The 26,839-nt window shown below is 36.8% G+C and overlaps 1 protein-coding gene and 1 long non-coding RNA gene across 8 annotated transcripts in view; both read right to left on the bottom strand.

Annotated features, from left to right (window-relative positions):
- Positions 1-26,839, bottom strand: part of PLEKHA5 (pleckstrin homology domain containing A5) — a 303,484-nt gene that overhangs the window by 245,043 nt on the left and 31,602 nt on the right. The gene's annotated exons all lie outside the window — the stretch shown is intronic.
- The window catches only part of LOC143691569 (uncharacterized), a 35,199-nt gene continuing 23,085 nt past the window's right edge, over positions 14,726-26,839 (bottom strand). Inside the window, exon 2 of the long non-coding RNA XR_013179583.1 lies at positions 14,726-19,510. This is a non-coding gene — a long non-coding RNA (uncharacterized LOC143691569). The remainder of the gene's footprint in view (positions 19,511-26,839) is intronic.

The following is a 26,839-nucleotide window of genomic DNA, read 5'->3' as shown; positions in this document are numbered from 1 at the left end:
GAAAAAAAAATAATTCATACATACCATACTCCTTACCCCTCCCACTCATTGATTACTAGCATTTCAATCTACTAAATTTATTTTGACAATTGTTCCCCATATTACATATTTATTTTTAATCCATGTTTTACTCATCTGTTCATAAGGCAAAAGAAGCATCAGACGCAAGGTTCTCACAATTCCAGTCAAGTTGCAAAAGCTATACGTTATGCACTCATCTTCAAGAAACATGGCTACTGGAACACAGCTCTACATTTTCAGGCAGTTCCCTCCAGCCTCCCCATAACATTTGGACTAACAAGGTGATATCTATTTAATGCATAAGAATAACCTCCAGGATAACCTCTCAACTCTATTTGGAATCTCTCAACCATTGACACTTTATTTTGTCTCATTTCTCTCTTCCCCCTTTCAGTCAAGAAGGTTTTCTCAATCCCTTGGTGCTGAGTCCCAGCTCATTCTAGGATTTCTGCCCCATGCTGCCAGGAAGGTCCACACCCCTGGGAGTATGCCCCACGTAGACAGGAGAAGGGCAGCGAACCTGCTTGTTGTGTTGGCTGAGAGAGAGAAGCCACATCTGAGCAACAGAAGAGGTTCTCTTGGGGGTGACTCTTAGGCCTAATTTTAAGTAGGCTTAGCCTATCCTTTGTGGGGTTAAGTTTCATATGAACAAACTCCAAAACTGGGGGCTCAGCCTACTTTGGTTGTCCCCACTGCTTGTGAGAACATCCAGAATTATCCACCTGGGGAAGTTGAATTTTCCCTCTTTCTCACCATTCCCCTGAGGGGACTTTGAAAATACTTTTTTGTTCATTTTCAAATCCTTCTGGGATTTATCGAGGCATCACTCTGGACAAACCTACAAAATCTCAAGCCCTACTCAAGGTTCCTGGTACTTATGATGTTCAATAGAGCTGTCCACATAAGTTATAATAGGAAATATATAGTCAAAATATAAATTTTGTACCAAATAAACATTTTTTGCTTTAGTCTCACACATAAGTTAACGTTTTAAAATATTAATTACATCTATTTTCAACACCCTGCATTATTGACATTCTTTTGGTCTTCCTCATGCAAAACATTTTAAAATTTGTATTTAGTCACTATCATTATACACTGTAGGCATTCCTAGATTATATTATCTGAGTCTTTATCGTATATCTTTCCTTCCGATTTCATTTATGCCCCCAGGCCTCCTCTCTCTATATCCTCACATTCAGCTTCATTCAGTGTGCTATCCATTTCTGAATTTTTACAATCAGTCCCACTGTACAATCTATATGCCTACAGTTCCAATTACCTAATATCTACCCTATTTCTATATCCTCATGACCTCTGTTCTTAACTGAAATTATCTAAGTTCATTCATTAATCTTAGTTCATATCAGTGAGACCATACAGTATCTGCCATTTTGTTTCTGGCTAATCTCACTCACAATACTGTCCTTCAGGTCCATCCATGTTGTTACACACTTCATAACTGTATTCTGTCTTACAGCTGCATAATATTCCATCATATGCATATATCACAGATTGTTTAGCCACTTGTCTGTTGATGGACATTTGGGCTGTTTCCATCTCTTGGAAATTGTAAATAATGCTACTATAAACATTGGTGCGCAAATATCCATTTGTGTCTTTGCCCTCAGGCCTCTGAGTAGATACCCAGCAATACTATTGTTGCTGGGTCATATGGCAATTCTATACCTAACTTTCTGAGGAACTGCCAAAGTGCCTTCCACAGCAGTTGTACCATTTGACAGTCCCACCAACAGTAGATAAGTGTAGCTCTTGCACCACATTCTCTCCAGCACTTGTTGTTTTCTGTTTTACTGATAATGACCATTCTGGTGGTTGTGTGATGGTATCTCATTGTGGGTTTGATTTGCATTTCCCTAATAGCCAGGGAAGTTGAGCATCTTTTCATGTGCCTTTTGGTCATTTGTATTTCCTCTCTGAGAAGTGTCTGTTCACGTCTTTTGCCCATTTTGTAATTGGGTTGTCTTTTTGTTGTTGAGTTGAACAATCTCTTTATAAATTCTGTATACTAGACCTTTATCTGATATAACATTTCCAAATATTGTCTCCCATCATGTAGGCTATCTTTTTACTTTCTCGATGAAGTTCTTTGATACGCAAAAGTGTTTAATTTTGATGAGTTCCCATTTCTTTCTTTCTTTCTTCAATGCTCATGCTTTGGGTATAAGGTCTAGGAAACCGCCTCCTATTATAAGATTTATAAGATACTTCCTTACATTTTCTTCTAACAGTTTTATGATCTTAGATCTAATGTTTAGGTCTTTGATCCATTTTGAGTTAATTTTTGTATAGGGTGTGAGATATGGGTCCTCTTTCATTCTTTTGCATATGGATATCTAGTTCTCTAGGCACCATTTATTGAAGAAACTTTTCTGTCCCAGGTGAGTTGGTTAGACTGCCTTATCAAAGATCAATTGTTCATAGATGAGAGGGTCTATATCTGAACACTCTATTCAATTCCATTGGTCAGTATATCTATCTTTATGCCAGTACCATGCTGTTTTGACCACTGTAGCTTTGTAATATGCCTTAAAGTCAGGTAGTGAGACCTCAACTTCATTTTTCTTTCTCAGGATCCTTTTAGCTATTTGGGGCACCCTGCCCTTCCAGATAAATTTGCTTATTGTTTTTTCTATTTCTGAAAAGTAAGTTTTTGGGATTTTAATTGGTATTGCATTGAATCTGTAAATCAATTTAGGTACAATTGACATCTTAACTATATATAGTCTTCCAATCCATGAACACAGTATGCCCTTTCATTTATTTAGATCTTCTGTGATTTCTTTTAACAATTTCTTATAGTTTTCTCTGTATAGGTCTTTTGTCTCTTTAGTTAAATTCATTCCTACTTATTTTATTCTTTTGTTTGCAATTGTAAATGGAATTTTTTTCTTGGTTTTCCCCTCAGATTGTTCATTACTAGTGTATAGAAACACTACAGATTTTTGAGTATTGACCTTGTAACCTGTTGCTTTGCAGTACTCATTTATTAGCCCTAGTAGTTTTGCTGTGGATTTTTGACATATAGTATCATATCATCTGCAAACAGTGAGAGTTTTACTTCTTCCTTTCCAATTTTGATGCCTTGTATTTCTTTTTCTTGTCTAACTGCTCTGGCTAGAACTTCCAACACAATGTTGAATAATAGTGGTGATAGTGGAATCCTTGTCTTGTTTCTGATCTTAGGGGGAAAGTTTTCAGTTTTTCCCCATTGAGGATGATGTTAGCTGTGGGTTTTTCATATATTCCCTTTATCATTTTGAGAAAGTTCCCTTCTATTCATATCCTTTGAAGTATTTTCAACAGGAAAGGATGTTGAATTTTGTCAAATGCTTTTTCTGCATCAACTGAGATGGTTGTGTGGTTTTTCTGCTTTGATTTGTTGATATGGTGTATCATATTAATTGATTTTCTTATGTTGAACCATCCTTGCATACCTGTGGTAAATCCTACTTGGTCATGGTGTATAATTCTTTTAATATGCTGCTGGATTCTATTTGCAAGATTTTGTTGAGGATTTCTGCATCTATATTCATAAGAGACATTGTTCTGTAGTTTTCTTTTTTTGTAATATCTTTGTCTGGCTTTGGTATGAGGGTGATATTGGCTTTGTAGAATGAGTTAGGTACCTTTCCCTCCTCTCTAATTTTTTTGAAGAGTTTGAGCAGGATTGGAACTAATTCTTTCTTGAATGTTTGGTAGTACTCACATGTAAAGCCATCTGGTCCTGGACTTTTTTTTGGGGGAAGATTCTTAATGACTGATTCAATTTCTTTACTTGTGATTGGTTTGTTGAGGTCATCTATTTCTTCTCAAGTCAATGTTGGTTGTTCATGCCTTTCTAGGAAGTTGTCCCTTTCATCTACATCATCGTTTTTATTAGCATGAAGTTGTTCATAGTATCCTCTCATTACTTCCTTTATTTCTGTGGGGTCAGTGTTTATGTCTCCTCTTCTATTTCTGATCTTATTTATTTGCATCCTATCTCTTCTCCTTTCTGTCTGTCTTGATAAGGGTCTATCAATCTCATTGATTTTCTCATAGAACCAATTTCTGGTTTTGTTGATTTTCTCAAAGGTTTTCATGTTCTCAATTTTATTTATTTATGCTCTAATCTTTGTTATTTCTTTCCTTTTGCTTGCTTTGGGGTTAGTTTGCTCTTCTTTCTCTACTTCTTCCAAGTGGACAGTTAATTCCTATATTTTTGCCCTTTCTTCTTTTTTGATATAGGCAGTTAGGGCAATAGATTTCCCTCTTAGCACTGCCTTTGCTGCATCCCATAAGTTTTGATATGTTGTATTTTCATTTTCATTCCCCTCAAGATATTTACTGATTTCTCTTGCAATTTCTTCCTTGACCCACTGGTTGTTTAAGGGTGTGTTGTTGAGCCATCACATATTTATGAATTTTCTGGCACTCTGCCTATTATTGATTTCCAACTTCATTTCTTTATGATCTGAGAAAGCATTTTGTATGATTTCAATCTTTTAAAATTTATTGAGACTTGCTTTGTGACCCAGCATATGGTCTATCCTTGAGAATGATCTGTGAGCACTTGAGAAAAAGATGCATCCTGATATTGTGGGGTGTAATGTTCTTTAAATGTCTGCTAAGTCTAGCTCATTTATTGTATTATTCAAATCCTGTGTTTCTTTATTGATCCTCTGTCTAGATCTTCTGTCTATGGATGAGAGTGGGGAATTGAGGTCTCCAACTATTACGGTAGATGTGTCTATTTCTCTTTTCAGTGTTTGCCTCATGCAGTTTGGAGCATTCTGGCTCGGTGCATAAATATTTATGATTGTTATGTCTTCTTGCTGAATTGCCCCTTTTATTAATACATAGCGTACTTCTTTGTTTCTTTGAACTGTTTCACATTTGAAGTTTAATTTGTTGGATATTAGTATAGCTACTCCTGCTCTTTTCTGATTTTATTTGCATGGAATATCTTTTCCCAACCTTTTACTTTCAACCTATGTTTATCCTTGTACCTACGATGCATTTCCTGTAGACAGCATATATATGGGACCTATTTTTTAATCCATTCTGCCAGTCTATATCTTTTGATTGGGGAGTTTAATCCATTAACGTTTAGTGTTATTACTGTACAGGCAGTACTTTCTTCTAACATTTTGCCTTTTGGATTTTATATGTCACATCTAATTTTCCTTCTTTTTACCTTTACTGATAATTTTCATTTCTACAGTCTTCTCCACATCTCTCTCTCCTGTCTTTTCATATCTGTCTCTAGTGCTCCCTTTAGTATTTCTTGCAGAGCTGGTCTCTTCATCACAAATTCTCTCAGTGATTTTTTTAACTGAAAATGTTTTAATTATTCTCTCATTTTTGAAGGACAATTTTGTTGGATATAGAATTCTTGGTTGGCAGTTTTTCTCTTTTAGTAATTTAAATATATTATCCCACTGTCTTCTCGCCTCCATGGTTTCTGCTGAGAATTCTATGCATAGTCTTATTGGGCTTCCCTTGTATGTGATTGATTGCTTTTCTCTTGCTGCTTTCAAGATTCTCTCTTTTGTACTCCACTTACTAGTGCCTGACTAGTAAGTGGAGTACATCTATTTGGAACTATTCTCTTTGGGGTATGCTGCACTTTCTGGATGTGTAATTTTAAGTCTTTCATAAGAGTTGGGAAATTTACAGTGATAATTTTCTCCATTAGTTTTTCTCCTGCTTTTCCCTTCTCTTCTCCTTCTGGGACACCCACAACACGTATATTCGTGCCCTTCATGTTGTCATTCAATTCCCTGAGCCTCTGCTCATATTTTTCCATCCTTTCCCCTATACTTTCTTTTGCTTGTCGTATTTCAGATGTTCTGTCCTCCAGTTCACTAATCCTATCTTCTGCCTTTTGAAATATGATTCTGTAGGTTTCTGATGTTTTTTGCACCTCTTCTACTGTGCCTTTCATTCCTATAAGTTCTGTGATTTGTTTTTTCAGACTTTCAATTTCTTCTTTTTGTTCATTCTTTGCCTTCTTTATATCCTCCCTCAGTTCACTGATTTGATTTTTGATGAGGTTCTCTATGTCTTGTTGAACATTCTGAATTAAATGTTTCAACTCCTGTAACATTTGAATTGTTGGTTTGTTCCTTTGGGCCATATCTTCAATTTTCCTAGTATAATTCGTTATTTTTTGCTGGTGTCTAGGCATTTAATTACCTTAATTAGTTTTTTCTGGAGATTCTTTTCACTTTTTTTACCTAGGATTTTCTTGCTGGATGACTTTGTTGTCTATATGTTCTTTGACATTCAGTTCAACTTATTCTGGACCTATAGTTTAGGTTTTGTTTAACAGATCAGAATTTTTCAGTTCCTGTTTTCTTGTTTCTTGCCCTGCCTCTATGGTGCCTTTTTCCCCCTTAGGAGTGTCTACTTAGATATTATAGACCTCAGCCAGATTTTCCCAGACCAAACTGGCCTCCTGTCAGGAGAGAAGAGTCACCTGAGTCAGTTTTCCCTAAGGGTGAGACCCAGCAGATTGAAAGGCTTTCCTGTGAAGTCTCTGGACTCTGTTTTCCCTATCCTGTCCAGTATGTGGTGCTTGTCTGTCTGCAGGTCCCAGCAGCATAAGGTGATGCAATACCTTTAACTTCAGTAGACTCTCCCTGCTGGGAGCATGGAGGAGACAGAGGACAGGGTGTAGTCTGGTTTTAACAGCTTCACTTTTCCTGACCCTGGGGTCTCAACTCCTTGAGGGACGGATTCGACCTGGGCTGGGCCCCACCCCTCTCCTGGGGAAGACACAGGCTCCAGACAAACACTCAAACAGGCTTAATTCCACCTATGTCAGGGGCCCTGAAAAGCCTTGCAACTGTATCCAAAGAACAGTCAAGCAGTAGAAACACAGCCACCAAAACAAAAGACAGAAGTTATTTTCAGAGCAGGACCCCTATTCCTTGGGTTTATCAATCAAGAGCTTAAGTTGGTAGGTCGCTCTGTGTATCTCCAGGTCCTAGGTACCCCCTCTTTTCCTCAGGGCCCAGACTTCAAATCCAAAAAAACCTTTGTTTTTTTTTTTCTTTCTTTTTCCATCAGCCCTGCCCCCTCAGCATCAGGGCAAAACCCAGCAACCTCTGCTTTTACTCGAGGTCCAGCTGAACTGGGGACCTATTTTTCCTAGTCAGAATTTGTTAATTAATTCCACAATTGGAGTTTTGTTGCACTCAGCCTCTGCTGCTGGTAAACTCTCTTTCCTTTTCCTTCTGGGAAGCAGCCTGTGGGGGAAGGGCACCGGCCACCATGGCTTGGGGAACTCAGGTTCTGGGTGGGCTTGAGGCCAGTCCAGCTGGTCCAGACTGGGATATGCTGTGTGTCCAGTCACTGATGTGGCCCCAGCAGTTGTTCTGTACTGTTCCTGGCTATTTATTAGCTGCTCTGGAGGATGAACTAAATCCCACACCTCACTAAGCTGCAATCTTGGCCAAGACTCCAAGAATAGATTGTTTTAAGGATAAATTTATACATACAATATTGCTTCTATGAGAAAATATGTTACAAGTTCTAAAAAAATGACATAAAGTTTGAATAGGACTCACAACTGAGAACTACTTTTATTTATGAATTACACTCCAAAGTACCAAACAAATGACAAGTGTAATAAAAGAAAATACATCTTTTTAAAAAATTAATAGTCATTAATCGGCATTTTATACAAACTTTAGTTGTTAACATTTTAAATATTAATAATTAGGATTCAGGGCATAAGTCAAACTTAAATTCAGTATATAAAGTCAACATAATAACATAAATTTTTAAAGACACCCAAAAAATGGGCTATTTCTTGTATTATTACTCTATGAAAACTTTTTTCTCAATAAAATGCCTCCTTTTCCAGTTTCACATGTAAATTCTCAATTAACCAGAAAACAACGAGGAACAGTATTAACATGGCACAGTCAAATGTTATTTTTTTAAAAGATAAACAAAAAATAATTACGTATTGACAAGGTTTACTGTAGAAAAATAAAATAGGGTTTGTTTTTTCTTTTTTTATTTCTGATTCATGAGTAAAAAGCAGCTTTAGAAAAATATAACATTTTATATTCTAGCAAATAAAGCTCAATTTAGAATATTTTAAATTCTAGTTATGGTAGTAGCATCCTACTATTACTTGAATATACTGGGATGAGATCACGTATCAAAACTGTAAATACTTGAAGAAAATGAAAGTCTACAGCATTTTTCCAAAGTAATTATTAATGTTGAACCTTCTATACTTAGTAAATTCTAACTTGTATAACTATACTCTACAGTTCTTATTTTCCTTATAATTTCAATTATTATTTCTTCACTACCTGCTAACATAATAGTTGGAACGAAATCTCTATCTGAATTTGTTTAGAAGAAGGTCCACATATATACATGCTTTTTACTTTAGTTAAATTCACAACTAAATTTGATAAAGAATATAATTAACACTCTAAAACTGTATTGCTGAAAATTGCAGATAGAGATGCTTCCTTATAATTTTAGTTTCTTTCAATTATAAAAAAAAATTGCAAGAAAACAAAATTAAAAATTCTCTTCATGTAAACAAGTGGAAGGGATGAATTATGTGTAGCAAATTGAGTTTAAGAAAAGAGTACCCTTGAAAAACCCATTTTCTATTTGCCAAACAGAAAACATTTTCTGAAAAGGTGTTCATTATAACACTGTTACATGGAAGAAGAGTTAAAATTTTAAAGAAGCACATTTCTTATGAAACAGTGCAATAAATTAATGGTCATCATTTTAAAATGAGTTACCAAGATGCTGGCAGGGGGAATAAAACACTAGTTTGCCTGGTACATAGTAGGAGCGCAGTAATACTTACTGAATAAAGGAATTTAATGTAAAAACATTGCAATTTGGGGTAGGGCACAGTGACTCAGGGGCAGAGTTCTTTTTCCCGGCGCCTGCCCGTGTAAAAAAAAAAAAATTAAATTAAATTTTAAAAAAACATGCAATTTGGATAAAATTGAAGTTGGACTAACAAACTGTCTTCTCTGACTCCAACTACTTAAATATAAACTCAGTAATAAGAAAAACATTTTTAATTATAGCAAATGTATTATAGTTCTATTTTACATTAAAATCAAATTTCTATTTTAACATAAACACAAAGCAATTGCTTTTTTGAGCAATAAACCTAATCATGAACCTTCTGCATTTTCCCCCAAATGATTGTATCATAGTACAATTTATGTACAGTTTTAAAAGAAGTTAAAAGATACCTAATTTACATTAGATGACTAATATTTTCTTTTGGTGCGAATCTCAAATAATGAGAAGAAAACTAAGACTACTTCATGACACCAGAAAAAGAGATAACTAATCTGAATAATTAAGACTATCTTTCTTTACCCTGAAGGAAAGATCATTTCCAGTTCTATTTGTAAGTTGGCATCCAATTTCTAAAAGCACATATGTTTTAGTAAATCCTCTTCTTTCAATGCCAAAATATTTTTTAGAAATTGTTTCACTGGCATAATCTGAACATATTGGTACCTCAATATCTGCTAATTCCAAAGGGGCAAGAGTGTCAATACACTTTAGAAAGTGAAAGTTGCATTTTTTAAATTCCACATTACTCTGAGCAGTATCTCTCTCCCAAATCTGGGAGTTTAAAACAGTGGCTTTCAACAAGCCAAGGTTGGAATGGCCTTAGGAAACTGTAAATCAGAAATTTCATTTAATTGGTTTGGGTTATTGCTTAGACATGAGACAGGAGGAGGGTAAAACTGTGTTTTAAATTAGTAGCTATTAAAACTGATAGCTCTTAATACATGATGGAGGGTTTTATTATAAATGAAGTCTCAAAAATTCCATCTTTGGAAAAACAAATATTTTTGACCAATTCAGATGGAAATTTTATGGTATTGTTCTTGTTTGCTAGCTGCCGGAATGCAATATACCAGAAAGAGAATGGCTTTTAAAAAGGGGAATTTAATAAATTGCTAGTTTACAGTTCTAAGGCTGAGAAAATGTCCCAATTAAAACAAGTCTATAGAAATGTCAATCAAAGGCATCCACCCAGGGAAAGATACCTTGGTTCAAGAAGGCCCATGAAGTTCAGGGTTTCTCTCTCAGCTGAGAAGGCACATGGCGAACACAGGCAGGGTCTCTCTCTCAGCTGGATGGGCACATGGAAAACAAGGCATATTCTGCTAGCTTTTTCTCCAGGCTTCGGGTTTCATGAAGCTCCCCAGGAGGCGTTTTCCTTTTTCATCTCCAAAGGTCACGGCTCGAGGACTCTCTGCTTTGTGGTGTTGCAGCATTCTCTTCTCTCTCTGAATCTTTTTCATTCTCCAAAATGTTTCCTCTTTTATAGGACTCCAGAAACTTATCAAGACCCACCCAATGGGTGGAGACATGTCATCACCTAATCCAGCCTAACAACCACTCCTGATTAAATCACATCTCCAGGGAGATGATCTGATTACAGTTTCAAACATACAGTATTGAATAGGGATTATTCTGCCTTTATGAAATGGGATTTAGATTAAAACATGGCTTTTCTAGGGGACATACATCCTTTCAAATCAGCACAGGTATTCATTAAGTACTTTTCCAGTGAAGAAGTGATTGACTCAAATAAACCACTTTTTCTAAAAAGAGATGGGGAGGGAAGTGCAGTTGTAGCAAATTTCTTTTTCTCTTCCTTTAGAGTGAAAGAGGTAAAGATGAGCAGAAAGAAAATATTCTGTAATTTTTTTCTATTTTCTTTCTCCAAAGAATGCTCTGAACACTTATAACTTAAAATATTAATAGATTCCTCTTAAGAAGGGACTTGAAATTCTAAAAGTTTATATATATATACCTACAGAATTCAGTGTCTGGCATTTCAATAAGACTAGTGATCCTATAATAAATCCTTTGATATAAATGAAAACAAAACCTTACTGCTTTGTTTTATAAATGAGTATACTGCTACTATTAATTTTATTTTAGTACTTAAAATTTTGAGTAACAAAAAATATATTTCTTAGGAAACTATTTACTAAGATTTTGCCTCCTTTTCCCTCAAAATTAAAAGTTTAATTATAAAATAACCCACTATGTAGTGTTAAAGTCTAAAAAAGTGTTAAAACCTACTAAACCACCAATTCTACATCTGTGAATTTATCTGAAGGAAAATTCCTTAAGAAATGTGTGTTCTAGGATGTTTTAAATAGAATAATGTTAATTAAAAAACAAAAATAATTTAAAAAGCTGACAAGTGAAATAGGGAATCAATGGACCACATTATGGTATAGCTGTATACTACATTGAGCAGTCATTATATAGTAAGAAATTGTCACCAGTGGGTGGGGGTGGGGGAAAGTAGAGTAACAAATGGGTAGGGGAAAGAGTCAAGAACCTTTCCAGTCTTCTTATACCGCCCCCCCTTTTTTTCCCGCAACCACACGGTCACATTGTAAATGCTTTGTAGTCATACAATCGTCTTCAAGAATCAAAGCTAAGTTCAACAGTTTCTGGTACTTCCCTGTAGCCACTCCAACACACCATAAACTGAAAAGGGATATCTATATAACGCATAGGAATAACCTCCTGGAAAGTTCTTGACTGTTTGTAACCTCCAGGAAAGTTCAGCCGCTGAATCTTTATTTTGTCTCATTTCTCTCTTCCCCATTTTAGTCAAGAAGGCTTTCTCAATTCCATGATGCCAGGTCCCAGCTCATCCCAGGAGTCCTGTCCCACTTATAAGGTAAGGGGGAATGGGGGTAGGGAAGGGAAGTGAGTTCACCTGCTAAGTTGGCTTAGAGAGAGAGGCCATATCTAAGGAACAAGAGAGGTTCACTGGGGGAGATTTGTAGGCATAATTATAGGTACCCTAGCTTCTCCTTTGCAGGAATAAGTTTCATAGGGGGGGAACCCAAGACTGAGGGCTCATCCTATTAATTGGTTGTCCCCACTGCTTGTGAAAATATCAGGAATTCCCCAGATAGGAAAGTTGAAAATTTCTCCCTTTCTCCCTAGTTCTCTAAGGGGACTTTGCAGATACTTTTTTATTCTCTGCCCAAATTATACTGGGATATACTGGCCATCACAATAACCTGTACAAACTAACAAGATCTCATGCCCAATTCAAGATTCCATGTAATTATGGTGTTAGAATTAACTGACCCACACATGTTAAGTTAGATAATGTGCTACCCAAAATATAAATTTTGCACCAAATAAATATTTCTTCCTTTGGTCTCACACAGAAGTTGAAGTTTTAAAATATGGACCATATCATCCTTTACCCTGTATTTGATTTAGTCCTATCCAGATTAGCTTCATTCATATCTCTACTCAAAGTCTGGTCACTTTTTCAACTTTTTTTAACAGTTGCTACATCGGGTGACACGGACTTTTTTTTTTTAATATATTTTTATTGACAAAACATAACAATGTACAAATTCGAACATTCTTAACATAGGAACATTCCATTCTTGGTATATAATCAATGACTCACAATATCATCACATAGTTGTATATTCATCACCATGATCATTTTTTAGAACATTTGCAGGATGATGCTACTTTCACAGCTTCAGAGCTCTAACTACGAGTCTCAGGTGTCAGACAAATATCCAAAGTTCCAGGGGACAACCAGGATATATACAAACAGCTCAGTATCTCAGAATTCAGAAATAAAAGTTACAGTTCCAGAATAGATGTGACTGCTGCAAGAGCTTATAATCTAGGACCCTTTACAATAGGCCCCAACCAATTACCCATGCTCTCAACTTTAATTCTTCGAGCTTGTAAATTACAACTAGAGTATATGAGTGAGACATAATAATATTTGTCTTTTCGTCTCTTACATTTCATTCAACATTCTGTCCTCAAGGTTCATTAACCTAGGTGCATGCCTCACAACTTCATTTCTTCTTACAGCCACTCAGTAGTCTGTTGTTTGTATACACCACAGTGCTCCCTTCCATTCCTCAGTCGTTTTCCCCTTAGGCCACCTCCATCTACTGGGAATCTCGAACACTGCTGTCATAAACACCAGTGTGCAAATATGTCCCCACTCTCAGTTTCTCCAGGTATATACCTAGCAACAGGATTGCAAGATCATATGGGAATCTCACCCCTAGCCTGTTCATTTATAAAGTTTTATTCACACATCATACAATCCAATCTAAAGAAAAAAACGAATGATTCCTGGGATAATCATATAGCCCTGCCTTTGCCACCACAATCTATATGAAGACATTTCCTTTTCTTCCACGAAGAATACTACACCTCTCTCATATCCCCTGCTTATTTACATTTAGTTTTGGCATAATGCCTTTGTTACATTCAGTGGAAGCATAATACAATATTACTGTTGACTATAGACCCTAGCTTGCATGATTATATCTTTTCCTGTATACCATCCCATTTTCAACACCTTGCAATGCTGACATTCTCCCTCATGCAAAAACATTCTTATATCTGTACATTTACTCACCATCACTGTCTACTGTAGACATTTGTTAAGTTATATCATCCATCTCAGTCTTTATCCTACAGTTTTCCTCCTGGTGTCCTACATGCACCCAGCCCATCTCCCTCAACCATACTCACATTCAGCTGCATTCAGTGTACTTACATTATTGTGCTACCATCAGATAGTATTATGCTATTCATTTCTGAATTTTTACAATCAGTCCTGCTGCAGGTTCTGTACGCCTTCAGCACCAACAGCCCAATCTCTACCTCTTTCTATCTCCTGATAAGTTGTTTTCTTAACCTAAATTCTCAAAGTTCCTTCATTAATGTGAGGTTATATTAGTTAGAACAAATAGTATTTGTCTTTTTGTTTCTGGCTAATTTCACTCAGCATTATATCCTCAAGGATCATTCCTGTTGTTACATGCTTCATGACCTTATGCTGTTTTACAGCTGTGTAATATTCCATTGTATGTATATACCACATTATTTAGCTACTGGTCTGTTAATGAACAGTTGGGCTGTTTCCATCTCTTGGCAATCATAAATAATGCTGCTATAAATATCAGCATGCAAATGTCCGTTTGTGCCCTTGCCTTCAGTTCCTCCGAAGTAATGGAATTGCTGGATCATATGGCAATTTTATACTTAGCGACTTGAGAAACTGCCAAACTGCCTTCCAGAGCAGTTATATCATTTTACACTCCCACCAACAGTGGATAAGTGTGCTTCTTTCTCCATATTCTCTTCAGGACTTGTCATTTTCTGTTTTTTTTTTTTTATCACGGCCATTCTAGTGGGTGGCAGATGATATCTCACTGTGGTTTTGATTTGCATTTCCCTAATAGCCAGTGAAATTGAGTATCTTTCATGTGCCTTTTAACCATTTGTATTTCCTCCTCTGAAGTCTCTGTTCATGTCCTTTGCCCATTTTTAAACTGTTTGTCTTTTTGTTGTTGAGTTGAAGAATCTCTTTATATATTCTTATTAAACCCTTATGTGATACACAGTCTCCAAATATTGTCTCCCACTGCATAAGCTGCCTTTTTACTTTCCTGACGAAGTTCTTTGATACATAAAAGTATTTAATTTTGAGGAGATCCCATTTATTTATTTCTTTTTCATTGCTCATGCTTTGGGTATAAGGAAATCACCTCCTATCACAAGATTTATATTTCCGTACATTTTCTCCTAAAAGTTTTATGGTTTTAGTTCTAATGTTTAGGCCTTTGATCCAGTTTGAGTTCATTTTTATATAGGGTGTGAGATTCTTTTGCTTATGGATATCCAGTTCTCCAGGCAGCATTTATTGTTTCCAGTCTTCTTATACACTTTTTTTTTTTTTTTTTCCTTCACATGGGCAGGCACCAGGAATCAAACCCAGTGTCTCGGGCATGGCAGGCGAGAACTCTGCCTGCTGAGCCACCATTATACTGCTTGAATTTATCATCAGCATGTACTACTTTTCTAACAATTACCAAAAAGATATCAAATAAATGTCAGTAATTAATACCAACAAATTGTATCACCACACACACACAAAAAGATGATGAACAAAATTAAACGCATTAAGTTATGAATGTGTGCACAGTATGAGTCCAATACTCTCATGTGTATTTTCAGGAAAGAAACTGAAAAAATATATGTGGATAGCTTGTATACATGGATGGCAGAGTATAGTGTTGCATGTGATTTTCTACAGTTTCCAACAGGAGAGTGTACTTCATATTCAGAAAAATAATTTTTTCACATAACATACTGCTATGCCCCATTATGGCTGCCATGTAAGAATTAAAGTTAAAATTCCTTTGGTTTGAAAAGAAAAGGGATAATCTATGATCCAAACTTATAGAAACACATAAGAAAAATGATGAAGATGATGAAGATAAAGAATGGGAGGGGATGACTGCTGGTGCCCAATTACGACTGCTTAATCTAAAAAAAAGAACATTAGAAATATGATATATCCTTAAATCTTAGAATAAATTAACTTAGGAGGAATAATAAGAAACACTACAAAAAGCTGTTTACTCAATACACACCAAAGAAAAAGACAATAGAGTGAAAACAAATCAATGGATGATAGATACATAACTATGTTAACTAAAATGAGAGCTACGTGGGGTCTATCACTAAATACAACCACTGAAGCCAACTACTTCCTACAGAAAACTGCCTTATTTTCACTGTAGACAGATTATCATCTGAAAGAGCTACATCTACCCGCTATAATAAACAGCCAACAATTGCTAATTATATGTAACTGTTATGTATGGACACGCATTCATGGATATATATAAAAAATAAACTTGTTAAGGCCTTTGACACATCCCTTAAGGCCATGCCTAGACATGAGATTAAGAAGTGTTTCAAATACTTCAAGTGGTATTTCAGCTGTTCAAATTAAAAGTTTATATTTGCCCATACCTGACTTTCTCTGAACTGAAAACTGTAGGTCTATGCTAATTTGTAAAGCATAAAAGTCTTAAAGGAAATATTAATATTTAATCAGTAAAATACCCAGAAAAGCATTTTTAAAAGTAAAGTTTAAAATGCATGTTATTCATTATTGAAAGTAATGCTATTTTGGAAATAAGTGAACAGTACAGAGTTTTAAATGAAATGTTTAACTATGGAATGCTATGCAGAGGTTAAAATTATAATACTGTAAATGTATAAGAAAATAAAAGAGCAACCATTCAGTGGAAAAAAAGACTACATAATGGAATGTACACTATGGCTACAACTAAACGAAAAGTTTAGGATGGTGAGATTGATGGTGAATTTCTGTATTTCAAAAAATACTTAGTATTGCAGATAATTCATTGTTTCACCTGAAAAAAGGTAATAAAAATTAGAGATAAGACAATTTTTTAAAGCCTAAATGTAGTTTCCTTCTTTTTAAATTCAGATTTTAAGTAAAGGAATAAAGAATAAAATTGAATGCACAGCTGTTTGCTTTCACAAGGAAATAAACAAAGGGAGGCTAATGTCTTTGAGATCAAACTAACTACTTCATACCAGCTGTGTTTTAATTTGTATCACCAAACAGTAAGAAACCCTTTTTTATGACAGTCGGAGGCTGAGATGTTCCATTTGTGCCCAGTGAAAGTTAAAGGCACACTAAAAAATATTTGGAATATCAGAGTCAGTGATTTACTATCTGGCTTATGGCTAAGTTGCACACTATCAGTTGAATTATTCGGGAATTAATTCCAAATTAATGTCATTTAAATTCACAGATGATAGAGATGCCTGATCAGTTACAAGCGCCTTAAAATATTTTATAAAGTCAGCAAGTCAAAAGTCATATTCGCTGAATATGCTTAGCTGAATTTGCTGTGCTAAGTGAATAATAAAGCAAAAGCCTGCACATACTATGGTCAGTTTATGCCATGGGTGGCAAATGGAAATGGCTCTGTTCTCTATCCTTCAAAAACTATGGAAGATAATAAATATTAGAGCCACAGAAATCAAGGAAGCAGGGATATATATGGTCAGATGGAGGCAATACTAGAGGAGCGGAATGTCTCTATTATAGCTACATTAGACATGTCAGCCAAGAATCTGAAATAAAACAAGAGGGGACACATGAGAAATTTATTGGCAATCTTCAAGCTATCAATTTTCAATGCCACTGTTACACGTAACACCTGATTTTTGGAAAACACTATTATGCATTGAATCATGTCCCCAGTAAAGACAGGTCAAGGCCTAAAGTGGCCTCGCCCCACCCTGAGCCTGTGATAGGAACCCATTTGTAAATAGCATCTCCGAAGATGTTTATTAGTTATGGCAAAGCTAAACTGAATCAGGATGGGCCTTAGTCCAATATGACCAAAGTCTTCATAAACAGGAAATATGGACACAGAGCAGGAGACAGAGAGCCACATAACAGAGGCAGAGCCAGACCACCAGAATCTCACAGACTTGAGTGAACGCGTGCTGGTCTGAACCTGTGGTGGACCCCAGAAAAGCCATGCCCTTTGATCCTCATTCAGTATTGCTGGGGGGGAGCATTTTGATTGTTTCCATGAAGATGTGACCCACCCAATTGTGGGTGGTAACTTCTGATTAGATGATTTCCATGCAGCTCTGTCTCCACCCACTGAAGGTGGAGTTGCTTGCTGGAATTCTTTAAAAGAGGAAGTATTTTGGAGAGAGTCCCTTTTTGGTAGAGCCACGTGAAAGCCAGCAGATGCCGCCATGTTCACCATGTGCCCTTCCAGCTAAGAGAGAAATGTTGAACGTCGTCGGCCTTCTTGAACCAAGGTATCTTTCCTCAGATGGCTTAAATTGGACATTTCTATAGACTTGTTTTGATTGGGACATTTTCTCGGCCTTAGAACTGTAAACTAGCAACTTATTAAATTCCCTTAGATAAAAGCCATTCCATTTCTGGTATATTGCATTCCAGCAGCTAGCAAACTACAACAATAACCCTGCCACACCTTGATTTTGAACTTCTAACTTCCCAAACTACGAGGCAATAAATTCTTGTTGTCTAAGCCAACTAGTCTGTGGTACTTTATTAAAGCAACTAAACTAATATTAATTTTTAACCTAATTTTATGGCCTTCCTTTTTTTTTACACTTTATTATAAACATGGACCTAGATTTATAACAATAACTATATTAACAGAAACAGTGGAGGTTAAAAAAAGAGTTGTCAGGTAGATATTAAATAGATTAAATAAAATTATCAATAAAATTCCATTTTTGGACATGACTCAAATTTTCCATTGCCTCTTTTTTCATCTGGTAAATTTTTAATAATCTGATGGCTTATGAAACAGTTGATACTGGAGATGGAAATTTTACTATAAAGCAAAATTGAAAAGATCTTCAAAAAGTCTTGAAACCTCGGGGGCCCAGTCTCTCCAGACATCAGATAGTTTCATCTCCCTACCTCAAATTAGAGACAGACCTGTCCAATGTGAAAAAGTTAGAATGGCCATAGCCCAAACATCCCTAAAGAAAGGGATAGAAAGAGGGGTGATGGTGGAATCATACAGAGACGACAGGATTTAACAAATGAATATGCTGAATCCTTAAATTGTTTTTTTTTTTCTTTTGCATGGGCAGGCACCTGGTCTCTCCAGCATGGCAGGCAAGAACTCTGCCACTGAGCCACCATGATACCTCCTTGAATCCTTAAATTGAAATCTCTTTTAGTCTCCAGTATCTTAGAGCAGCTAGAAGTAAAAACCTAAAATTGTGAAAACGTAACCCATGTCAAACTCTGAAATATGTTCTACACCTAACTGTGGTGCTGTGCTTTGAAATTTATTGTTTTTGGTGTATATGTTATTTTTCACACGCAAAAAAGAGAAAAAAGTCGATTGTGGTGATAATAAAATATTTAAACCTTCTAGCCTCCTATATTCCGGAGCAGCTAGAAGGAAAAATCTGAGAGGATCATATGGTAGCCCATGACAAACTCTGGGACCTGCCCTGTAACTACTTGTTGAAAAGTGCTTTAAAAACTATTGCTTTTTTATTTCTTTGCTTTGTATATATGTTATACTATACAATAAGAAAAGTTAAAAATAAAAAATAATAACAATAATAAATCTACTACATGTTAACATAAATGGCTTAACTTTTAATGAAAAATAACTATTTTTCAAAACAAAACTGAAAAAACAAAAGTCATCTCTTTACTATCTGGATTAATATAAATAGTGGAATTCTCAGATTTGCTTCTGCTTTCAATTTGTTGCAATACAAGAATGAGCAAAAGTAACAAACATCTCAGTATTATTATGATAATCGTTTGACTTCACGATTTTAGGGACCCCTGAGGACACACGAGCGGACTGTTCCACAGAGCTCCTGTGACCTCTGAATCTGACTGGGTTGTCAATGGGAGCCCCAGTAAGAAACTGGAGTGATAAAGAAGTTTTTATTCTCCTGCCTCCATCCCTGTAAGGCTTGCCTTAGGATGGTGGTGTTTCTTGAAAAGAAAAGAGAATAAGGGCTTCTTTCAAGTGACTCTCTTCTCTAGCTTCCAGGTACTTCTCCTCCCCTCATCCCTTTGGGTCTAGGAGAGAAAAGAGCTCCAAATTGTTATCTTTGGTAGTTCTTCTACACTCTGCACACATTTGTAAACAATCCCTTTATAAATAAACAGTCCTGAAGTTCTCATATTTTATTTACGTATTTTTTTATTGGTATGCTGTATAGCAGGGGTCACATTTCCTTTTTCCATATGAGTATCCTCTTATTGCAGCACCATTTGCGAATTTTTCTTTGCTTGTTTATATAAAAAAGTAGAGAAAAAGAGTTAATGTCATGACGGTTTTGATCAGACCCTCCCATAACTGCAAAACTGTTTGTCACTAGCAGGCGGCAAAAAAACTCTTTTATGTTGCATACTATCTGTCAAGATTTTTCCACTTTAATTTCATTGGTTTGTTCAGAGTGATGCCCAGATAAATCCCAGAGTGATGTGAACAGTGAATAAAAAAGTATTTGCAAAGTCCCCTTTGGGGAATGGTGAGAAAGGGGGAAAATTGAACTTCTCCAAGTTAAATTCTTGATATTCTCACAAGCAGTGAGGACAACCAAAACTATAGGCTGAGCCTCCAATCTTAGGATTTGTTCATATGAAACTTAACCCCACAAAGGATAGGTCAAGCCTACTTAAAATTAGACCTAAGAGTCACCCCTAAGAGAACCTCTTTTGTTGCTCAGATGTGGCCTCTCTCTCCAACCCAACACAACAAGCAAATTCACTGCCCTTCCCCTGTCTACATGGGACATGACTCCCAGGGGTGTGGACCTTTCTGGCAATGTGGGACAGAAATCCTAGAATGAGCTGAGACTCAGCATCAAGGGATTGAGAAATCCTTCTCGATCAAAAGGGGGAAGAGGGAAATAGACAAAGTGTCAATGGCTGAGATATTCCAAAGAGAGTTGAGAGGTTATCCTGGAGGTTGTTCTTACGCATTAAGTAGATATCACCTTGCTAGTCAAGATATAATGGAAAGGCTGGAGTGAACTGCCTGAAAAAGTAGAGCTGTGTTCCAGTAACCATGTTTCTTGAAGATGATTGTATAATGATATAGTTTTCACAGTATGACTGTGTGATTGTGAAAACCTTGTGTCTGATGCTCCTTTTATCTACCTTGTCAACAGAAAGGTAGAACATAGGGAATAAAAATAAATATTAGGGGGAACAAATATTAAAATAAATTTACTTTGAAATGCCAGTGATCAGTGAAAGGGAGGGGTAAGGGGCATGGTATATATGAATTTTTTTCTGTTGTCTTTTTATTTCTTTTTCTGAATTAATGTAAATGTTCTAAGAAATGATCATGATGACGAATATGCAACTATGTGATGACATTGTGAATTACTGATTATGTATGTAGAACAGAATGATCATATGTTAAGAATGTGTTTTTCTTGCATTTTTTTAAATGTAAAAATTAATTTAAACATTAAAAAAAAAATCAAGTGAGAGGGAAACATAATAAATGTAGAAACTCTTTATCATCCCATAACAAAAAGATTTCTCCACTTTACATTTTAAAACTGGTTCACTTTATCATAAGGGCAACAGGTGCATACTTATCTTTGTATTTCCCTTCAGCTTGCTATAGTTATGGGTTTTATGTGCTTTGTAAGAAAGCAGCAGACAAGCAAAGGTTTAAGGGGAGTGCTATCAGCTGCCAGTTTACACAAATGGGAGTGTAACGTGCAATCTTCTGAGGGTTTTTGTTTTTGTTCCACTTCTTTTCATTAAGACTAGAATCAACCTTGCATGTAAACTATTGGTAATTTAAGTTTCCTTTTGTATCATTCAGTGTAAAACTGTCTAATTCGAAAACAAATGTAGGCTGCGAAAAATAAAGATTGAGGCATTGTTAAAAAGAAAAAAAAGACCTTTGCAGGGAGGGTACAGACTCACAATAGCCCAAAGTATACTGGATTCCACCCTAAGCTTGAATTCCAGCTTTGCTAGCTCACTAAGATTAGGTTCCTCTTCTGTAAGGAGATGAAATGCTTACATAGTGACAAACACTTAAGTGTTCAACAAATCCTGGAAACATGATGCATGGTAAAAAAGACAATGAGATGAAAAACCCAGTAGAGTGCTTTTAATGTAGTTTCCTCAACAGCAGATACTACATGAAAATAACAAATGAAAATGAAAATAGCCTGAGTCAAATCACTTTCACAAAATCTAAAAATCAAAACAAAACAAAAACCATGATTTAATAGTACATAATTTGCTATTCCCTAGCACCTAGCGCATACCTAGCAAACTACAGTAGGTACTAGATAAAACTTATATAGTTATTAAATATTAACTATCACAACTAATTATGAAAGCAACCTACAAAATAAGAGCAAATATTTAGAAATCACTTATTTAATAATGCTTTAATTTCCACACTATATCAAGAATTCTTACAACTCAACAAAAAATGATGAATAACCCAATAAAAAAATGGGCAAATGACTTGATTAGACATTTCTCCAAAGAAGATGTACCAATAGACTAGAAGCACATGAAAAGAAGCTCAATATCATTAGCCACTGAGGAAATAAAAATCAAAACCACAATGAAGTAGAATGACTTCATTGCTTCACTGAAGAAGCAGTGAAAAAGTCTCTCTTCACTCTTAAAAGCCCACAACCCACATTTACTAGAATGACTACTACTGTAAAAGAAAAAACAAACAAAATAAACAGTGCTGGCAAGGATGCAGGGAAATAAGTAGCTTAGTACACTGTTGGTAGGAATGCAGAATAGTGCAGCTGCTGTGGAAAACAGTTTCATGGTTCCCCCAAAAGTAAAACACAGAACTACGATATGACCCAACAATCCATTTGTAAATATATACCCCAAAGAACTGAAAGCAGGAACTTGAAAAGCTATTTGCACACTGATTTTCATAGCAGCATTATTCACAATAGCCAAAGGGGAAGGAACCTGTGTTCATCAACGGATGAATGAATAAACAAAATACAATACATATCTATTATTCAGCCATAAAAAGGAATGAAGTTCCGATATATGCTATGACATGGATGAACCTTGAAGACACTATGTCGAGTGAAATAGGTAAAACACAAATGGACACATATTGTATGATCCTCCTTAGAAGAAATATCTAGAATAAGCAAATTCAAAGACAGAAAGTAGATTAGAGGTTACCAGGGAAAGATAGGGAAAGGGGAATTGGGGAGTAATTGCTTAATGGCTAGAATTTCTGTCTTGGGCGATGAAAAAGTTTTAGTAAGGAAAGGTGGTGATGATAGTACATGTGAAAGTAATTAATGACACTGAATTACTCACTTAAAAGTAGTTAAAGTGGCAAATTTTATGATATATATACTGTGACAGTTAGATTCTGGTGTCAACTTGGCCAGGTGATGATGCCCAGTTGTCTGGTCAGGCAAGCACTGGCCTGACCATTGCTGCAAGGGAATTTCCTGGCTGGTTGATAAACGGGAAGGCTGGTGCATCTGAGACTGATTATATCTGCAATCGACTAAGGCATATCTTCCACAAATGAGACAATCCAGTCACTTGGTGGCTTTTAAGAGTGAAGAGAGACTTTTTCACTGCTTCTTCAGCCAGTGAGCCTCTCCTGTGGAGTTTGTCCAGACTGTTCACCAGAGCTGCCAGCTTCAGAGTATACCCTATGGAATTCAGACTCTTCCATTCCCATGGTTGTGTGAGACACCTTTATAAATCTCACATTTACAGATGTGTCCTGCTGGTTCTGTTTCTCTAGAGAATACTGACTAACACAGCTTGGTACCGGGAGTGGTTCTTCAGAAACAGAATATCAAAAATGGACTTGTACAATTGATTTTCTACTCTGATTAGATTCAAAGGCACTAATGACTCTGTTTCCAGTAATCGAGATGGCATTGACAGTCCAGGGGTGAGTTGGCAAGAGAGATATGCAAATATCACCATTGGATTCTGCTAATTGTACACTATACGAGGCAAGGCTCTGGGCAAAAGTGTTTTTATACTTTTACAGAGTTTTGTGGAATTGAGAGGAATAATGATTTTGGCTGGATGTTATTAGATACGCTGGACACAGTGAGGAGGGAAAGGGATAAACTGAAGGCTTCAAAATTGCACCGTAAGTGCCATATGAACAATGTAAAAGTTTGCATGTGTGCCCTTACAGAAAATCTTATCTCCTGTGTTGCAGACTTGAGACCTCTGACAATCAGACAAACAGCCTCATTCTTCGACTAGCAGAATTACTACGTACACTAAAATCTCAACTTTGTAGGGCTTCTGCTGTTAAGGGCATTGATTGGAAATGGATGGGACTCTGAAATATAAGATGGGGATATATGACTTGCTAATGATGGCGACAGGGAGATGTAATCCCTGGAATCTGCTGAGCCTCTGCTAGATAGACCTGTAATGGACTGCCCTGAGGAAAGAGCTTCCCTGCATTCAGCCTGCCTTGAGGAGTCTGCCATCCCTTCAGAGCCTGAGCCTGCTAACCTTGCAACCACCTCTCCTGGGGAAACAGACCTCACTCCTCGGTCTGGAGCGACTAATCCTGTTTCACCAGATGAAACTGCAATGGAATGCCCCGAGGTAACTGGCTTGAAAGATACTTCTATTTCTTTTCATGACTCATCCCCAACACCCCTCTTTTCTTCAAGACCTAAAACTAAAGTTCCAACAGGCCCTGAAAGGTGAGGTTCAAAGTGTGACCCATGAGTAGGTATGCTATACTCCGAAAGAACCGTATGAGTTCTCTAATCTATATAGACAGAAATCAGGGGAATATGTGTGGGTATGGATATTAAGGGTGTGGGACAATGGTGGAAGGAAAATAAAGTTGGATCAGGCTGCATTTATTGATATGGGCCCACTAAGAAGAGATTCTGCATTCAATGTTGTGGCTTGAGGGGACAGAAAGAACATCAGCAGTTAGTTTGGATGGTTGGCTGAAACACAGAGCAAAAGGTGGCCAACCTTATCTGAGGTGGAAATGCCAGAACTGCTCAGTTATAAAGTAGATGAGGCGATCAGAGGGTTAGAGTGATTGGAATGTCAGAGTGGATTTATCATGGAAGACCTGCTATCACACACTAGGCATGTCTAGAGACACATCTCTCACCATGAACCTTGAGAAATCAATTCATGAGACTAGATCCATCATCCCTGAAGAGCTCTGCAGTCACCCTTCTCTGTAGGTCAGATATTACCATAGGAACTACTGTCAGTGAGCTGGGATCCTTAAACACAATGGGGATGATTGGATCCCAAGTTAGCAGAAGCCAAGTGGTGACAGTTAATCACCATAGACAAGGTGGGTGTAGCCACCATAATGGACAGCAAACTCAAAGCAGCAGTCACTATAATCTGACTCACAGGAACTTGTGGTGCTGGATAGATCACGGTGTACCTAGAAGTAAAAGAGATGGGCAGCCTACTAAATTCTTGTTTGAGTTGTATAAGCAGAATTCTAGACAAGTGAACAGAAGTCTACCTTAAATTACAAAACAGGGAGTCACAGGGAGTGCAAAGGTAGTTCAGTGGTAGAATTCTTGCCTGCCATGCAGGAGATCCAGGTTAGATTCCCAGTCCACGCACTTCCCAAAAACAAACAAGCAAACAAACAAAAATTCAACAACTAGGGCTGCAATAAAGGGATACTCACATGGAAAAAGAATGAAATGTGGTCCCCATACAGCATACAAAAACAAACAAACAAACAAAAAACCAAGAGTTATGACCCTTTAATCAAACTTGAGACACTTTACAAACCTAGAGCCCCTTGAATGGGGGGTGGGGGGGTAGGCTGGGTACCTTTGGGAAAGATCCTTTTTTACACTGCCCAAAATTTATACTATTAACTTATTAACCTTCCTCACAGCCTTTCCCAAAGAGACCTAAGGTCTTTTATCAGGGTGACTGTACATTAGGGAAAAGGAAATGATCAGATATTTCAGGGGTCTTAGACACTGGCTTGGAAGTGACACTAATTCCAGGAGACCCAAAACATCACTCTGGTCTACCAGGCAGAGTAGGGGCTTATGGAAGTCAGGTGATCAATGGAGTTTTAGCTCAGGTCCATCTCACACTGGGTCCAGTGTGTCCTGGACCCATTTTGTGGTCAATTCCACAAATGGTCAGTTCCAGAATACATAATTGGAATCGACATACTCAGAAACTGGCAGAATCTCCACATTGGTTCCCTAACTCGTGGAGTGAGGGCTGGCTACTATTAATGTAGGAAAGGCCAAGTGGATGCCACTAGAAGTGCCCCTACCTAGCAAATAGTGAATCACAAGTAATACCGGATTCCTGGAGGGATTGCAGAGATTAGTGCCACTCTTAAGGACTTGAAGGATGCAGGTGCGGTGATTCCCACCACATCCCCTTTCAACTCTCTTATTTGACCTGTGCAGAAAACAGATGGGTATTGGAGGATGACAGTGGATTATTGTAAACTTAACCAGATGGTGACTCCAATTATAGCTGTTATTACAAATGTGGAATCACTGCTTGAGCAAATCAACACATTGCCGGTACTTAGTATGCAGCCACTGATCTGGCAAATGCTCTTTTCTCAAGAGCTGCCAGTAAGGACCACCAGAAACAGTTCACATTCAGCTGGTAAGGTCACTGTCCTGCCTCAGGGATATATCAATTCTCCAGCCCTATGTCACAATCTTGTCCACAGCAACCTTGATCATTTCTCCCTCCCACAAGATATCACACTGGTCCATTATATTGATGATAACAGATTTACTGGACCTAGTGAGCAAGAAGTAGCAACTACTCTAGACTTAATGGTAAGGCATTTGCATGTCAGGGGATGGGAGATAAATCCAACAAAAATACAGTGACTTTCTACCCCAGTGAAATTTCTATGTGTACAGTGGTGTGGGGCATGTCAAGATATCACTTATAGGATACAGATTGTGCAACAGGATTGCAAAAATTCAGAAATGGATAGCACAATACTACCTAACTGTAATACAATGATGTTAGAACACTGAATGACGCTGAATGTGAGAAGGATAGAGGGAGGAGGCCTGGGGGTACAAATGAAATCAGAAGGAAAGATAGACAATAAAGACTGAGATGGTATAATCTAGGAATGCCTAGAGTGTATAATGATAGTGACTAAATGCACAAATTTAAAAAACGTTTTGCATGAGGAAGAACAAAGGAATGTTATTTACTGCAGGGTGTTGAAAATAGATAGTAATTAATATTTTAAAATTTTAACTTACGTGTGAGACTAAAGCAAAAAAAAACCATTTATTTGGTACAAAATTTATATTTTGACTAGTGCATTTCCTAATATAACTTATGTAGACAGCTTAAGTGAACACCATAAGTACATGGAACCTCGAGTAGGGCATG

This window comes from Tamandua tetradactyla, chromosome 7 (assembly GCF_023851605.1).
Source record: "Tamandua tetradactyla isolate mTamTet1 chromosome 7, mTamTet1.pri, whole genome shotgun sequence".
Lineage (NCBI taxonomy): Eukaryota > Metazoa > Chordata > Mammalia > Pilosa > Myrmecophagidae > Tamandua > Tamandua tetradactyla.
Note: the sequence above shows the minus strand (reverse complement) of the source record. Positions and strands in the feature narration are given on the sequence as shown.